The sequence below is a fragment of the Myotis brandtii genome, unplaced genomic scaffold (genome assembly GCF_000412655.1).
Source record: "Myotis brandtii unplaced genomic scaffold, ASM41265v1 scaffold299, whole genome shotgun sequence".
Taxonomy (NCBI): domain Eukaryota; kingdom Metazoa; phylum Chordata; class Mammalia; order Chiroptera; family Vespertilionidae; genus Myotis; species Myotis brandtii.
The window spans coordinates 547,964-554,841 of NW_005361430.1; the positions used below are offsets into that span (position 1 = coordinate 547,964).

At 45.7% G+C, this 6,878-nt stretch overlaps 1 pseudogene; it reads left to right on the forward strand.

The window, feature by feature from the left end:
* The first annotated feature begins 5,112 nt into the window (after positions 1–5,112).
* LOC102255090 lies at positions 5,113–5,498 on the forward strand (annotated as a pseudogene).
* The last annotated feature ends 1,380 nt before the right edge of the window (positions 5,499–6,878 follow it).

The following is a 6,878-nucleotide window of genomic DNA, read 5'->3' on the forward strand; positions in this document are numbered from 1 at the left end:
GTCTTTTAGTTGTATTTTTGAAGTGGTTGTGGGAGGCAGCAATTTCTGGTGTTTACCTATGCCACCATGTTTTTAAAGCCCCTAGTAGAGCCCCACATTGTTACCAAATCATAGATATTCCCACAAGGTATTCAGGGGCTGTGTGATGGCAGCCCCTGAAGGTGAGAAATTTCATCTGTGGCCAGACCCTATTGCTGGGATTCAAGGTGCACATCCCTCAAGCAGAATAATAAACAGAGCGAAAGGATTCTGATTAAGAGGGCTTCCACCATCACAAAACTGCTAACGGTTTGGTATTTGTCACCTTATAATTATTAAGATTTGAATTGGTATTTAATATCTGGGATAAACAGGATAATTTAAAAAAAATTTTTTTTATTGATTTCAGGGAGGAAGGGAGCAGGGAAGAGAGATAGTAACATCAAAGATGAGAGAGAATCATTGATTGGCTGCCTCCTGCATGCCTATACTGGGGATCAAGCCTTCAACCTGGGCATGTTCCCTGACCAGGAATCAAACCATGACCTTCTGGTTCATAGGTCAATGCTCAACCACTGAGCCATTCCAGCAGGGCAAACAGGATAATTTTTTTTAAAAAATTGTATCAGGGTACATGGTTTTAAAAAACAAGGATATGTTTAATGCTAGAAAATTATTCCAAAAAAGCAGGTTGGAAAGAAGCTGTAGAAAAGAAAGTTGCATGGAGCAAGTAAGAGATGGGTTACTCTGCAGGGAACTGCTCCAGTGGAAGTTCAGATCATCTGCAAGATTTGAAGGACTCACTGGATCCTTATCTGCCTCTCCCTACCAAACTCTTGCTGATAAGGATTTTAGAAGGAGGAAAACAGGGAGGTGCCTCAGAACTACTTAGCTCAGAGCCAGCAGAGCTTTTAACTACCTGTCTTTGAACTCCAGGGGAGTTGGTAAGGTGAGGTCTGAAGGTGGCAGAGCTCTTACGGTATTAAAAACATCTGATGAAGATCTGTCCACAGTGAAAGAATTCCTGAGAAAAATAACAGGTCTTCATAGGCCAGTGATGACAAACCTATGACACACATGTCAGAGGTGACACGCGAACTCATTTTTTTGGTTGATTTTTATTTGTTAAATGGCATTTAAATATATAAAATAAATATCAAAAATATAAGTCTTTGTTTTACTATGGTTGCAAATATCAAAAAATTTCTATATGTGACACGGCACCAGAGTTAAGTTAGGGTTTTGCAAAATGCTGACACGCTGAGCTCAAAAAGTTTGCCATCACTGTTATAGGCACACACAACCATTGTTCTGTGACTGGCATGAGACACGCATGAGAGAAAAAAAGATGGAGGGAAGCAGGAATACTGTAACTGCCAAGGGAGCTATCCTCTGTTACTGAGCATTCCCAGGACTTAGTGCTACCTAAAACTATGGAACGGGTCCCTCAAAGACTAGATTTAGGGCCAACAAAACCAAAGAAGATTTTGCCTGGACCTGAAAGGAAAATGTTTCTGGAACAATACTCTACACCGCAGGAAATTGAAAATGCCCATTTTGATGATGTTAAAGAGAGGAGTGTATTCATAATTATAATTAACATTGATTGAGAACTTGTGTGTCTTGCAGACTGCTGAGTCTTTACAGGCATTATCTCGTTTCATTCTCATTACAACCCAAACCACTTAACATCATCCCCAATTGCAGATAAGATACCTTAGCTCTCCAAGTAACTTTAACCCCTGTTCAAAGTCCCACCACTGGCAAGTGGTCAAGGTGAGATTTGAATGCCGAGTCTCAAGCTCTATCAACTGGATTCTGAACTCCTATGCTCTGAGGGTTGAATGATTTTGTAGTTAAAAGGCTGACTTGATTGGGAGAAGGAAGAACAAAGAGCACCAGATTCAGAATAGGTAGGATCTAGTAACAGATGTTTTTGTAGCATGTTCACTTGTCTCATACAGATGGGGTTCTTGGGCAAGGCGGTGGAACAGCTGTGGAAACCATGAAACCTCAGGAGTGAGCTGGTGCTGATCATATCAGGTGCCCTCATAAACCACTTCCCAACAGGAGGCTGATAGAGAATTCCGTGCACTTGCTGTAGAGGCACTAAGGCTGGTTAGGGTGGGAAGCAGGTATTCCAAAAGGAGCCATCGAGCAAGGCCACACGGGAATGTGTAACCCTAACAAGAGGATAAAGAGGGTGGGTCATCTGATCAGATTTTTGTCCCCAGGTGATTCTTAAGCAGAATACAGCTGCTGGTTCCAGGCCACAAAGGTCCAGCCCCATTTCTGAAGGAGTCTGTAATGGGGAAAAGGAGGCTGTAGACAGAGGTGAATAATCTATGAAGATGTCACAAAGTTGCCCAGTGCCCTGATCATGTGTACTACTCCTGCTCTGTGTGGGCATGGCAGCATTGCTCCTCTCAAGTGTATGGGAGTCTGTGACCTTGGGAGGAGGGAAGACCAGAAATACCAGAGCACCCCAGTGAATACATTGTGCATTTCTCCAACTGCAACAATGATGTGTGGGGTGCAGAAGATTTTGCCTGGGATTGAAACGTTCTAGAAGACAGACTGTCTCCTGCACATGCTTTGTGCTCAATGGTCTATGTGTTCAAATCTTCCCTTTATCACTTATTATTTCTTTGACCTTGAGAAATTACTTAGCCTCTAGGAGTCTAAATTTTCTCATCTATGTCATAGATATAATGATTCCCACATTATAAGATTGTTTTGAGAATAGGTGACAATGTATTGAAAGCATTTAACAGAGTGAATAACATAGAAGGGTCTGATAATGGAGTTATTGAAATATTTATGTATTAGAGAAGAAAATGCTAATTTATGAGCTGGCACAATGTTTCATATTTCATAAGAAGATATCTGAGCCTTCTTTTTAAAGCACAATGCCCTGAGAGGCTCTGGGTAGAAAAGTGGAAATTTTGGGTAGAAAAGGTGAAGAGCATAGCCTGGATGAACTGGAGTTAGAGCATTTTTAAGATGTTTGCTGTGCTTTGCTGTGCTGTAAACACCTCTGTGTCTTTCTGTCTTCAGAGTCAGCTACCCTCACAGCCTCTGGTAGGGCTCCGGGTATGGGTTAGGGACATGCAGGCTTCAGGGCCTGTCTATCATGTGGGAAAGAGTGGTAGAGCGAGATAGAATGCACAAGATATGAGATGCAGTGTGGGATTGGGAATGCTGCCAAAGCAAGAAATCAGAAGTAGGAATGAGCAGGAGAAATGGGAGCCTACCAAAAGTCTTTGGAGTAACTACATCACAGCTAGATGTAGTAAGGGAGTTTGAGCAAATGTTCTTCAAATCGTGAAATACAAGATACCAAAGAAGGTTCAAGGACTTTGAGGACTTATTTAAAAAATATATATATTTTTATTGATTTCAGAGAGGAAGGGAGAAGGAGAGAGAGATAGAATCATCAATGATGAAAATCACTGATGAGCTGCCTCCTGCAAGCCCCCTACTGGGGATCAAGCCCGCAACCTGGGCATGTGCCCTAACCTGGAATCAAACTGTGACTTCCTGGTTCATAGGTTGATGCTAAACCACTGAGCCACACCAGCTGGGCACTTTGAGGACTTATAAACAAGTGATACTTGTGTTACAATTATTCTCAGTTGGATTCCAAACTTAATCACGTTGAATTGCTAGTAAAAAATGATGATGGGTGTTGAAGTACTCAGTTTCATCTTTGTTTTCATAAAGGCATTTTAAAAAAAAATCTTTATAATTGAGATATGCCTTCTTTTCCTCCCCATTGCCCCCCTCCACCCAGTTCGGCCCCAGGTCTTCGCTACCCTATTGTCTGTGTCCATAGGTAATGCATATATGCATATAAGGTCTTTGTTTAATCTCTTCCCGCCCTCCCACCCCCCTTCCCTCTCAGAATCATCAGTCAGTTCCATTTCCATGCCTCTGATTCCATTTTATTCACCAGTTCATTCTGTTCAATAGATTTCTTATTCATTTATTTTGATTTTTAGATTCAATTGTTGATAGATATGTATTTGCTGCCATTTTGTTGCTCATATTTTTATCTTATTTTTCTTCTTCCTCTTCTTAAAAAATGCTCTTCAACATTCTATATAATAAAGAGCTAATATGTAAATGGTCATCATGCCATCACACTGGGGAGAGAGAAATGGGGACCAGCCAGGCTGCAGCCCAGGAGAGGGACAAACCACCCACCCTGCAGTCTCTGGTGCCAGCAGCTGCACCTGCACCTGCGGCCTGGGAGAGGGACAAGCTGCACTCCCTGTGGTCCCGGGCACCAGCGGCTGTGCCTGCACCTGTGGCCCAGGAGAGGGATAAGCCGCCTGCCCCGTGGTCCGGGGCACCAGTGGCTGTGTCTGCGCCTGCAGCTCGGGAGAGGGACAAGCCACCCTCCTGTAGTCCTAGGCGTCAGCGGCTGGGGCTGCGACATGGGAGAGGAACAAGCTGCCCACCCTGCAGTGCCAGGTGCCTGTGGCTGTGGCCCAGGTGAAGCTGCCTGCCCATAGTCCCCTGTGGCTATGGCCAGCCTGGGTGAAGCAGGCCTGGGTTCTGGGTGCTTGCAGCTGGCCAGAGGGAGGAAAGCCCTGGTCCCAGGTGCCTGTGACCAGCCAGAGGAGGGAATCCTGGGTCCTGTGTGCAGGGTGAAGCAGAGGCAGTTAAGGGCGATCAGGCCAGCATGGAGCAGTTAGGGGCAATTAAGTTGGATGGACCCCAGCAGGGGATCAGTTAAGGGCAATCAGGCAGGCAGACAGAGGTGGTTAGGGGTGACCAGGCAGGCAGGCACAGGGGTTAGAGGTGATCAGGCAGGCAGGCAGGTGAGCAGTTAGGAGCCAGCAATCCTGGATTGTGAGAGGCAGTTGGACATCCCCCGAGGGGTCCTGAATTGGAGAGGGTGCAGGTTGGGCTGAGGGACCCCTGCCCTTTGCATGAATTTCAGTGCCAGGCGGGTAATCAATCACTTTAACTAAAAACAATCATGCTTAAGCTACATAATCTTTACTTAGGATAATCTCCTTCAGTTACTTCCTTGTAGCTTAATAGAACAATAGGGTAACCTTGGAATGGAGATAAGAAACGCCCTAACCTTTGGAATAGGATTAAAATCAACTGGTATAGGTCCACTGAGTGCTCGAGGCAGCCAGTGCTTTTCCGAGTCGCTCTTCCGAGCTCCGTTGGCTGGTCAGCATGGCCCGTGGAAATCAACGAGAACTTGCCCGCCAGAAAAACATGAAGAAATCCCAGGAAATTAGCAAGGGAAAAAGAAAAGACGATAGCTTTACTGCCTCTCGGAGAAAACAGAGACTCTGAGATCATGCAACAAAAGCAGAAAGCAGCTAATGAGAAGAAGTCTATGCAGACAAGAGAAAAATGATGACTGACAATTTGGAAAACCTGGGTACTACTGCCAACTAGGTGTATTATAAGCTCTATGATCAAGATTTTGTAGAGTGAACAGTCATTACATGTTACAACATATCTTTATAAAAACTATTTTAAACTTTAAAAAATAAAATAAAATCAACTGGTATAAATACAGATGTAACAAGACAATAAACACGGAACCTGGCTGGAGAACCTCGCTATGATGATCATCTGAATGCTGTCTCCGTGTCATTCCTTCTTCGCCGACTTGGTCCACACCTTTGGGAACCCCTGGTGTGGCTGTGGCCCAGGTGAAGCTGCCTGCCCATAGTCCCCTGTGGCTATGGCAAGCCTGGGTTCTGGGTGCTTGCAGCTGGCCAGAGGGAGGAAAGCCCTGGTCCCAGGTGCCTGTGACCAGCCAGAGGAGGGAATCCTGGGTCCTGTGTGCAGGGTGAAGCAGAGGCAGTTAAGGGCGATCAGGCCAGCATGGAGCAGTTAGGGGCAATTAAGTCAGTAGGGGAGTGCCGGAAGCCGGTCCATCCTTGCTGCTTGACACAGTCGCTGCAGGGAAGAAACATCTGCACAGCATATGTTTCAAGGAACCTGGCGTATATGGCATACTGTTCTTAATATGTTTGCTCCCCTTCTTAGCATGTGTTTTAACCAAGGTCACCTCTCCGAGAAAGGTTGTTTCCCCAGGTAGGGATTTTTCCCTGAAGTTAGGGAGGGGATAAAACCCCTTAACTAAGTGCCAGGCATTTGGAAAACCTGGGTGCTATTGCCAATTAGGTGTATTATAAGCACTATGATCAAGATTTTGTAGAGTGAACAGTCATTACATGTTACAACATATCTTTATAAAAACTATTTTAAACTTTAAAAAATAAAATAAAATCAACTGGTATAAATACAGATGTAACAAGACAATAAACACGGAACCTGGCTGGAGAACCTCGCTATGATGATCATCTGAATGCTGTCTCCGTGTCATTCCTTCTTCGCTGACTCAGTCCACACCTTTGGGAACCCCTGGTGTGGCTGTGGCCCAGGTGAAGCTGCCTGCCCATAGTCCCCTGTGGCTATGGCAAGCCTGGGTTCTGGGTGCTTGCAGCTGGCCAGAGGGAGGAAAGCCCTGGTCCCAGGTGCCTGTGACCAGCCAGAGGAGGGAATCCTGGGTCCTGTGTGCAGGGTGAAGCAGAGGCAGTTAAGGGCGATCAGGCCAGCATGGAGCAGTTAGGGGCAATTAAGTCGGATGGACCCCAGCAGGGGATCAGTTAAGGGCAATCAGGCAGGCAGACAGAGGTGGTTAGGGGTGACCAGGCAGGCAGGCACAGGGGTTAGAGGTGATCAGGCAGGCAGGCAGGTGAGCAGTTAGGAGCCAGCAATCCTGGATTGTGAGAGGCAGTTGGACATCCCCCGAGGGGTCCTGAATTGGAGAGGGTGCAGGTTGGGCTAAGGGACCCCTGCCCTTTGCATGAATTTCATGCACCGGACCTCTAGTTTCATATAATACTGGCTTGGTGGTG